This window comes from Abramis brama, assembly GCF_963993115.1.
Source record: "Abramis brama genome assembly, chromosome: 21".
Taxonomy (NCBI): Eukaryota; Metazoa; Chordata; class Actinopteri; order Cypriniformes; family Leuciscidae; genus Abramis; species Abramis brama.
Window position 1 is genome coordinate 25,483,053 of NC_139983.1, and position 11,368 is coordinate 25,494,420.

Consider the following 11,368-nt stretch of genomic DNA (forward strand, 5'->3'; position numbering starts at 1 on the left):
TTTCCGCCAGTAGTGGGCACTCGTGCAACTTAAGCAATGACGTACATCCGAGTGAACGAGACGGAGGGAAGTTAACGAGTGAAGGGCATGACAATTTTGGACTGGAACGCAGCCCCAATGTAGACGTTCTGACCCAGAAAAGGAAGTAAACAGCGCGATATGCAATGGATGCAGATGCAGACAAAATGATTATGTTTTGCTTTCCGCACTATTTTTCATTTGGTGTCCTCCTGAGTTGACGTCCCTTTTTTAATGACGTGGTACGACTCACATTTACTGGGGAATATCTGATTTGTCTGCTTACATGGCAGACGCAAATGCATGTATCTGATTCATATCAGATTTATTTCCACATATGAGTTAGGCCCGAAACCGATCTGAGAATATCGGAATCCATGTGTTTTTTTCCTGCTTACACGTTCGCCGGTCATATCCGATCTGTGACACATGAGAGGAAAAAAATCGGAATTGGGTCACTTGAACCATGCAGTGTAAATGGGGCCTATTCTTCGACTGTGAGAGGAGAAACAGTAGCAGAAAAAAACATTGTCCTTTTAAATGATCTAATTGCCTTTCTCTTTTCTCATGGATGCACACATCACTCCTGATATTGGTTCTGCCATCATTGTGTGATAAGTTCTGGTTTCACTCAGCCACTCTGCTGGAATGCAGTAATTGTCTCTCTCGTCGGCCTGTATTCTGTGTACAGAGGGCTGTTTTGCAATTCTGATTTGAAGAGGCCACTCAGCAGTATCCTTCTTCCAAAAAGAGTCCATTAGTGTCTGTAGATACAGTATAATGCTGTTGGTTTTCAGATCAACACAAAATATATGTAGCCGAATTAATACAGATAGTTCATACAACGCAAATTTCACTCCCTCAAAATACTGTCATTATCACTTAAAGCAAATAATAAATAATCTATGAGTGTTCAAATTCCATCTCTCTCACTGTCTCACTCTTATGGCAGAAGCAAAAACAAACACACACATTTAAATGTGGAAGTGATAGGCTTGTTAGTGATGAAAGGGAGGATAAAAACATCCACACACAGCCTACTCATCTGATGTTGAGGTACCTGGATGGTTAAGGATGTTTGCAAAGAGGCTGCAGATACAGTCCAGTGCAGGAGTCACCTAAAAAAAAAGACATAATTACAGAAATATACACAACAGAATATGTCTACTTCGACTGCAACAAATTACTGATTTCAAACAGGTTCCCTTTCGAGTCGGTCTCTCGACACTACGTCACCGTTAGGTGGCGCTGCGGGGGGTTATCCCTCCTTCTACGAATCTACTGAAGCCTTATAAAATCTTGCGGGCGAGTCAATGGCATTCAAGCGCCCGAAATAGAGGCGGGCTCCCCCGCACTATAGGGCGACGCTAAGTGCCATTGCCTCAGAATCTTTTCCCTCAGCTACAGGAAGCCAGCTCGCTGTTGGCGTACGCGCTCCTCAGGGTCGGAGCCCAAAAGGGTTGCCGCTCCCCTGTAGCGTTCCGGTGAGAATGATATTCTATTGGGATACTCAAACAAACTTGCTATGTTTTGATAGCAGCATAGTGTTTGCACTTTTTAAGGGAAGAAAACTTAGAAACTACTTAAATTGTTTTTGCATGTTAAACTGGGATAGAAGAGAGTACTTAAACATTGAAAAATTACACATCACTTTAATCACTATAGTCTGTACAGGACTGTAGTCCTCTGATAAGACACATTTTCAGAAAAATCAAGATGTGCTGTTGATAGTGGCCTTAAGACTGATGCAGATTTTACTGGTATTGACAGCAGCTATCATAGTGATTCATCAGCTCAAGCTGTAAACACAAGACAGAGGCAGTCTTTTTTGAAAAGGACGTCCTTTAAGTCAAACTTTGGAGAGACTGTGAGAAGAGAAATCAAGCGCAGCGTTAGTTCTGGCAGGTCAAGTTCGCATCAGCTGACTCTCAGCTGATCCACGTCTACCTATAGGGATATGATGCCTATCACAGCATCCCTATAAGGTCCATTCAGTATTATCAGCAGCTTTATTGCGTTGCTCAGAAGTAAATTACCCTCCTCCATCCCCAGCTCCTCTTGTCGTCCAGTCAGGACCTGGCCTTCTGATGTTCCTCATCAAATCAGATAAATGTTTTATTATTTTTTATTATGCTGTTACAATAAATAATTGTTGTTAGGAACATTGATGATATCTGCAACACCTTATGTTGGTTCTGTTCTGGATGGCTTTTTTTCACCTCAATATCATTTGTTGTATGCAGAAGAGCAACTTGGACATTATAACTTAAATTTAACTTATAAACATTCTAAATAACTTGTTTTTCTGTTCCATGGGAAGTACATCCAACTTCTACTATCCCTTTAAAGTGCTAAAATATCTCTGGTCGACTGAATAATTTGTTTTTAAAACAACAGATTTAGGTACAAAAATATCAGCGTTCCACAATGCAATCAGAGCGATGGTTCTGCTTTGCCTTTGTGCGTAGGTGCGAGTAAGTGGGTGGTATAAAGGTCAAACTGAGGCTGGTGAAGAATAATCGCTATCACAGAAGCGCTAATGTCTCAGTTTGTGAACATACAAATGCTGTCATACACAAAGACGCTCTAGGATACCTCGAACAAAGATGGTGCACATAGTAAAAGACATTACAGTCCTTCCCTCTGTGCTCTTCCTCACTAGTAGGGGGATGGGACGAGGGCTCCGGGTGATAAATGGGATCTCGGCACTAGTTAGATGGCGTCTGCTCTGGAGAACACCTCTTGCTGGAGGAGCTTCCCCAGCCCTGAGGAAGGGAAGAGCACGACAGATTTATGGACCTGCAAAAGTGCTGACCATACAGTTTTGCACGGCCGGCCACACAGAGTCACCGCCATCACGGCCGCACTGCACTGTCGTGACCCTCGTAGCACGATCAGGTCAAGTCATTACTGTACCGTGCATCAAAATCTACATATAAATGTATTTTGAAGGTAAATACCGCACCGTTATTTGGAAGTATGCAGGAGGTGGATGGTGGGAGTTTTCAGCATCTGCTGAGAGTTTGTTTGTTTATCTCTACTGCTGGCTTGAGGTCATCACTCCATCACTGATGCTCGTTGTTATTCAGCTATATGTGTGTTCTCACAAAATGTGAGGTTTGGGGATCAGTTTTCCAGGGCGCCTGGCTTGCAGAAGCAGCGAGAGCGTTGCCTTTGTGCTGTCACTCATTACGCTCTCACTGTCTTTGCCTGAAACACAGATATAATTTGAGATGGGGGAGATTAAAGCAAAGACAGTAGGATGGCGATGCAGAAATGCAGTGCACAAGGAAGACAGCATCGGCAAGTCCCTGACAGACCGGACAGATGTTTCTGAAGCGATATGCACACACTGCAAAACACTATCTGCCCGATCTGGACAGGCTCCTTCACTGAGAATCAGTCAGGCTGATTACCCCTGCAGTCATAGTCAACGATGTGCCCCTAAAGAGAGCTAATTGATAAATGAGAACATCTGATGGATGTAATGGTGAATGGGTCATATTAAAGGGAGGCTGATATAATTGGACAGAAATGCTGAGGCATGCTTCCTCTTGAGGACCTGTCACTCCCAACTGTAATGAGGGAAGGAACCAATCTTGCAGACGCCGAGCGGCGGCTTACGCCTCTTCAGGGTTTGTCCGGCTCACACTTCAGATATCACGCAGCTGCTGCCTCTGCATTTAACACTCAGCATCTCTGCAAGCTTCCTCCCGCTTTGATTGTAACCAAGCCCCTTGAGTTGACAGATGCGTGCAGTACAAATTAATGTGAATGTATATCGTTCATCTGTAAGCAGATTGGTGGGCCCACCAAGTATTATCCCAAGAAAAATATTTCCATTGGTGCTCATTTAGGATCAGACATTTTGTCTTAAAGAAACAGCTTACCCATGAAATGAAATCCTGTCATCATTTACTCACCCTTATGCCGTTCTTTATTCTGTGGAACATTAAAGGTAGGGCTGATCTAGTTCAACTCTCACAGAACACATTTTTGCAATCCCACTGCAGTGCTTTCCTGTTGTTTTTCTATGTAAGACGAATGTCTTTGACCATTGCGCTAGCATCTTTTACAGTGTCGTGCACATGACACAGTGTTCACAAACTGCAGCGCACAAGTTAACAAAAGTTCAACTTCTGTTAACTGTCTCTCGAGACTGTGCGTTTTTTCATTCCACCAGCTTTTTCATTCCACTGCCATGCGTCTCGCAAAAACATATCCTAGCTCCTTATGGTGCATTTGTGCCATTTTTTTAAAAGTTGAAAGATGTTCATTATAATGCATTATAATTGTATGGAGAAGCCCATCATATTTTCCACAGTATTTCTCCTTTTGTGTTCCACAGAATAAAGTGAGTCATACAGGTTTGGAGCAACATAAGGGTGACTGAATGATGAGAGAATGTTCAGAACAAAGCAATGAAAATGTTCTTAGATCTAACCAATCGAAATGATGAGGAGAAGAGGTGAATGGCAGGTTCTCAAATGCAATACTAAAATTCATAGGAAAAGTGTGTGTGCGGGTTATGACACATCATAAACCTTTTTTATGAATGATAATTTTCTTTCTGAATAATAATTTTGTTATGTAACATGCACCAAGTAGTCTTAAATGATTTGCTGAAAAACATGTAAGTAGGTGCTAGCCATAATAAGGGTTGTTAAAATGACTTTTAACTTGGCATGGCAACTTAAAAAAAAAAAGTCGACGTAATTTTTTCTGTGTGCCACAGACATGTAAAACAAAACTCAAAATATAAGGATTATCACCCAGAAAAGGGAAGCGAAATGTAGTAATAAGTTATTATGGTCGCTACGCTCCTGGTAAAGTTGATTAATGAGGAAAACGAAGAGATACTCTGAGCGTTCAATCTGCCGCTGTTCTAGCTATAGGCTCATTAAATTAGGCCATATTTTTGGAACCCAGCCCCCTTTAATCTTATTACCATGTGCAGCATATGGAATAAAGCAAATAGATGTTGAGGAATTATCTTTGTCCACAGTTCCAGCTCTTTTTCTCCTCTGCTCTCTCTGTTAATTAAATGTGCTAATGACCTGGCAGGAGACAATGGCTTCTTGGCACAGGATCTGCGCAAAACGACTACAATAGCAGAACAGTGTGGTTTGAATGGCATCCAACTGAGTTTTCTTCACATTAAAGGATAACTGTCACCAAAATGCAACCTAGGGTCTTTTTGTTAATCTACCTGAGGCAAACTTTTGTTTAAAAGCATAATTAGAATGGAAACACCAATTTTAAGTTTGACCGTATTTTCATTTTCGGTCAAATTGCCTTTTGAATGTGAGTGCTAGGGGCACTACTATGATAGCATCAAAAATAACTATTTTTAAAACACTAAGAAGGCTCGACACAACATGAAACTTTGCTCGAAGTATCATCAGGGGCTCTACACATGAATTCCAGCATTGAGAACATTGTTTGTGTAAGTTACACAGAGTTTACTAAAAAGAAAGCTTTTGAACAACTCACTGTAGCTGTGTCTGCCGGCATTTTGACAGTCAAAAGTAGTCGATCTCCGAATGCGAATGAACTGACTCTTCAGAATGAAATGAATTTTAGTTTTGCTTCTTATATGAGGATCCTTTTTCAAATACAAGGTCAATATTGATTTTCACTAATGACAAAACAACAAATTATCCGTGAATTTATATGAAACTAAGCTTTAGGAGCTTTCCATCTTTACTCTCCTCCCTGTTACGTTGCATTCGGAGATCGGTTATTTTTGACTGACAAAATGCCGGCGGACACAGCTACAGTGAGTTGCTCAAAATATTTCTTTTTCAGTAAACTCTGTGTACACAAACAATGTTCTCAATGCTGGAGTTCATGTGTAGAGCCCCTGGTGATACTTCGAGCAAAGTTTCATGTTGTGTCGAGCCTTCTTAGTGTTTTAAAAATAGCGCTTTTTGATGCTATCATAGTAGTGCCCCAAGCACTCCCATTCAAAAGGCAATTTGACCGAAAATGAAAATACGGTCAAACTTAAAAGTGGCATTTCCATTCTAATTATGCTTTTGGACGAAAATTTGCCTCGGGTAGATTCACAAAAAGACCCTAGGTTGCATTTTGGCGACAGTTATGCTTTAACCATAAACATTGCCCCATATTGGAGTGTCTATTTACACCAAGTGCAAATAGCCCACCTTGTTGGCAGAGGCTGTTTACACTAACTCTGCTCACCATTATCTGACTGAGCCATTCAAAATGACAAAAGTACTACTGTTGACAACAGAATCAGTGGTATGGAGGGTATGGAGGGTATGGAGGGTATGGAGGGTATGGAGGGTAAGGCGGGTGGTCATAGTTTTTGACGTGACTTACCTGGGTTCGAATCCGCCTTCTACCAAACTCATTCTTCTCGCATATCAGCTAGCCTAGGAGTACCTTTTATTTTAAATAAAAATGAATCAAATATTAGAAAAGTGGAAATAAAGTGTCTAACAGGTACAGTATTTAATAGTGGGAATAAAGTGTTTAACGGGTAGGGTTAGGAGTATATGTGTAGGGGAGGTAATGTCAAGTACAAGTAATGTCCCAATAAACCAGAATCAATTTATGATTTTAATAAATAAATCATATACACTTAATATGTTGTTATTATTGCATACTGTTTTATTATATACTACAATACAAGCATCTGCCACTATTTGCACTAAGTATAAATAGCATCTAACAACCATTAGATGCAACTAAGTATAAATAGCATCTAACTACTATTTACAAGAGGAAAATACTGCTATTTTCACTTAGTGTAAGCCGCTGCCTAAACATATTGAATAGCGTAGTAGCATACTATTGCAGTACAGTGTGTATACATTTTTTCTAGAAAATACCTTTGAATTGCCTACTACGTTTTTTGGGGGACATTCCATAGAAGTAATGGTTTTTATAGTGTACAAACTGTACTGTATATTCTATCCCCCTACACTAACCCTACCCCTAAGCCTACCCATCACACAAAACTTTCTGCATTTTTACATTTTCAAAAAACCTTTATTTACTTAATATTTATACCAGATTTACAAATCTGATGACGTCCCTAAAGGGAGTTTTTTGGAGATTTTGTCAGGTTTTGGTCACTTCTGGGTACAGATTTGTACCCAAAATATAGTTAAGTAGACACACACACACACACACAATAAATAAATAAAACATTACAAAATATCACAAACAAAATATTACAAAATATATTACAAATATTAGATACTATTTCTAAATATTATTAATTATCAATATTATTTATTAATTCTATTTTTTCCCAGCAAAATAACGAGGTAATATTGAATTGTTAAAGGTTTAAAAGCACGCTGAAGACATGAACAATAGTATATTTCAACTTCAACAAATGTTAAGAATGGAATAACACCTACTGTTTTTAAAGAGGCAGTTTACAGTGCTTGCATACTGTGCAGTACTGAGAAATAGTGAGCTAGTATTCCATTCTGCACATAGCCTTTCTGACATTTTCATTTGGGAGGAAAAGGTTGCTCCCTGGCTTTTCTGAGAGGTGATGGATTGCGTGCGAGAGGAGTTTGAGCTGATGGCATTTTGCCTTCCGTGGTTTACACCACTCACTCATTTGAAGGTATTGGGTGCTGGTGTAATGTGGTTTGTTTTACTTGTCTCAGAAGGGTTTTTTTTCCGAGAGAGTCAGCACAAACACATGTGGTTTGGAGTCATAAATGTCCCTTTCATATACGATTCTGAGGAAAAGGATCATAAGTTACCATGGCAACTCCTTATAACATGGAGCCACTGGATGCAGATGTAGCCAGCATCTATAGTCTTCCCTCTGGATAGAGCTTGTGTGTGTGTGTGTGTGTGTGTGTGTCAGAAAGTCTCTTAAAGTACGCCACCGATCTGAAATCTTCACAATGTGCTGGCTATTAGAGAACAGATGGGTTGTTATTATCAGCTCTTATCTTCTTCCCGTAGGCTGAACTGGAACCTGTGCGGCTTATTAATTGTAGTGGCATCATCTCAGCCACGTTAAACAGGGATCTCTGTAGCTCCAATTACGTCGCCATTTTCCCACACATAAGACACGGTTTAAGTGCAGAAATCATGAGCCTGCCCTTGGAGAGTTGCAGCAACATATGGATACTTACTATACCGACCGGACTGAATTATTGAGTACTTGCTACTGTATTTTCCCCTGAAAGGCTTCAGCTCAGCTCAGACTGAAATTGCAGTCCTTTTTCATATTCATATCGAAGGGATATCAGCATTTAGTTGCATCACTTTTTAGCGGTATTTGCTAAGGCAACCATCACTTTTACTATTGCTCATTGAGGTTAGGGATTTGAATCAATGCCTATCCTCATTCCTCAAATATTACACTTGTATGTTTGATAACTCAAATCGTGTAGCTTGTTGAGGAGACTTTTCTAGGAGACTATAACTTTTCTAAGTGATACATTTTCACCATGCGGACCACAAACAAGCATAGAAATTCCAAAGAGTGACCTGAGACATATCTATAGGAACCAGAATATCATAAACGGCCATAAAGTAATAAAACCACCCAGAACAATTTCTCCAGGTGCATCTTTGCTGGATTCTTTGAGTGGCTGAATAAAACCAGCATTTTTTTTTGTCTAAACTGCTACCATGTTTCTTCCTCTGCACCAAAATGTATTTCAGTGCCATTTCTTGCGGAAAACAGAATCCATCATGAGCCTGAAAGAGGCAGCTGTGGTAAAGAAGAGACACTGTGGTGAGATGATGCAAACATATTTTTCTGTTTGGTGTGCGGTTTGTCAGTGACATGGACAAGAGGATTGGGCAGTGCTGGAGAGCCTATTAGTATTTGTAATTAGTGAGAGTGAAGCCTAAGCATTCACCAATTAGACAGCTGATATCCAATTACAGCAAGGCTGCAAGTAAGCAGGGTCATGTCTTATTCATCTTGAGAGCAAAAGCTACCGTTAACAAAGAGAACACTGCTTCTCCATGGAAACCATACCTGATTATGATGCTCTTTTATTATTTTTTTACAGGTGGATGGGATAAATCAATTTCAAGCACTATGTATTATCTTGTATTACCTACACTATGTATTACCACTGGCGCAATTATGGATATATGAGAGGGTAAATTTAGTTGCTTCACTAGAATCATTTTAGAAAATAAACATTTGTTTTCCTAAATTTACTTAATTCTGTGTCCATGGTATGAATTTTCAGTAACTCTCCCTTGCTGCATTTTTGTTTGTGATACTCATATTCCTGCATTAAACTGAAACTAAAGATGGTAATTCATCAAGTTGCACATGCTTTCTGCAATATTTTTTATTATATTATATTTTTTCCCCAGTTAAATAAATGAACTATGCAAATCAGGTAATGATGCAAATGCTGATACATTACTCACTCTGATAATTCTAAACCTGTATTTAATTAAAGTAAATGGAGACAGGGCTACTGATATTTAAAACAAAATGCAAATAATCACACAAACTGATTTCTCAATAAATATTTTTGGTTTGTTTTTCAATAAAACTTTTATAACAGGAGATCCTGTTTCACCAGTACCGCTGGAATTAAAAACATTATTACAAGCTTACCGTTTTGAATCGAGCTAAGGCAAGCAGATAGTTTTGAGCACTGGCTGGTTATGTACGTGCTCAAAAATTTATTTTGGACCATTTTTAACCCAAAAAAGTTACGGACTGCAGCTTTAAACAGTGCTTTCATTGATGTCATGTCTAACATCACTTCCTCTCTCCTGCAGTACTGTGACACCCCATTGTCGTGTCCCGCTGTGTGCTGGAAATGGCAGGTGAAGCAGCTGAGCTTGTACTGCAATGCTGTTCCCGTCAGCGCTCTGGCCCTGAGAAAGATGTATGCGCTCAGAGGTGTGTTTGCCTTGCTGGGGCGCATCCAGCTGTCACTGGTTGCCCTACAAACTGCTCTGTCATCGCTCTGGTCCCATGGAGGGTTAGGTCATTTGCTCAGGCTGATCACAACCACCATGAAGGGACCAGCTGCCAAAACACTTACAAAACAGCATTTTTCATGGCACAATTCAGTGAATTGCCTCTGTAAGAAAGAGGTGCACAACATTAGACACATTTCATCAAGTGTATCAATAATAATATCGTAAAGCAATTTTTCTCTTTCACGTTGGTTTTTATTACACAATTACAAAACATTTAAAGGGATAGCATTTAAATTTGTCATCATTTACTCACCCTCATTTCAGTCCATAAACGATTTTCACATTGAAGTATTTAAATTCATTTTGCAGATTGTCCTGACTGATCTTTTTCAAATAATGAAAGCAAATGGAGACAATGACAATCTGCAACAATAAATAAATAAATAGGCTAAATAAATAAATTAAATTAAATGTGAAATAGAATAAAATCATTACTATTGTTTTCTATGAAAAATGTTAAAACATCCTTAAAATAAATTGACTTTATCATTTTTTTATAACTGGAATTTTAAGTTTGTTTACTTAAAATCAAGAAAAATACTTAAGAAAATGATTTTCACTGTGCACAATAAAAGAAATCCACTAGAGCTTGCACAACCACACATTTTTACTAGTCGATTAGTCATCCATAAAAGTTGCAGACTAGTCAGCAGGTCAGTGTTAACTTTATGTAAATGACAAAACGCCATGCAGCATCAGCGGTCTTTGCTGTTTCTGTCAAATCCAGCGGTGTGTGAACGGAGAGTGTATGAGTGCAGCTGAAATGATGTGGGTGCTGCTGCATCAAATATGTACCACTCGCTTATAGTTCCTGTCAGCCTCTGGGTGACACTTGGTTATTTTCAGGGCGGTTTACAAGAATTTTTTATTGAATACGAACACTCAAAAAAGACCATCTCAGGAGTGCATATAACATGGCAGAGGCTTCAGCTTTGTCTAAAGGTACACTATGTAACTTTTTTTGTTCAAAATTTATAAAATTGGTACAGTATAACCCTGATTTACTATGGTAAGCCTATTATAAGTGTTTATATTTTACCTGACGGGATGGTTTTCGTGGGAAAATGCATACATACCTCACTCGCCTGACTCATCATATCCATAAACAGAGAAAAGTTGCTCCGGTTACTTTGATGCATACATGGTTTGGGAGTGGCATAGGTTAGTTGTCACAACGAGCGAGAAAGGTTGACATGGAGCAGCTTAATCTTGAACCTCGGAGAAATCACCCGTTGAAAAAAAAACGAGAGTCTGCTTGCAAAAAGAGGGTTGTGCTGGAATTTATTTTCAAGGAAGTATTGTGTCTATTAATGGGTAAAGCTACAGTAATGTCTACAATTTAAACCGGCTATATCTCTTAATCCTATAGTGAGTGTTTTGTGAGCAG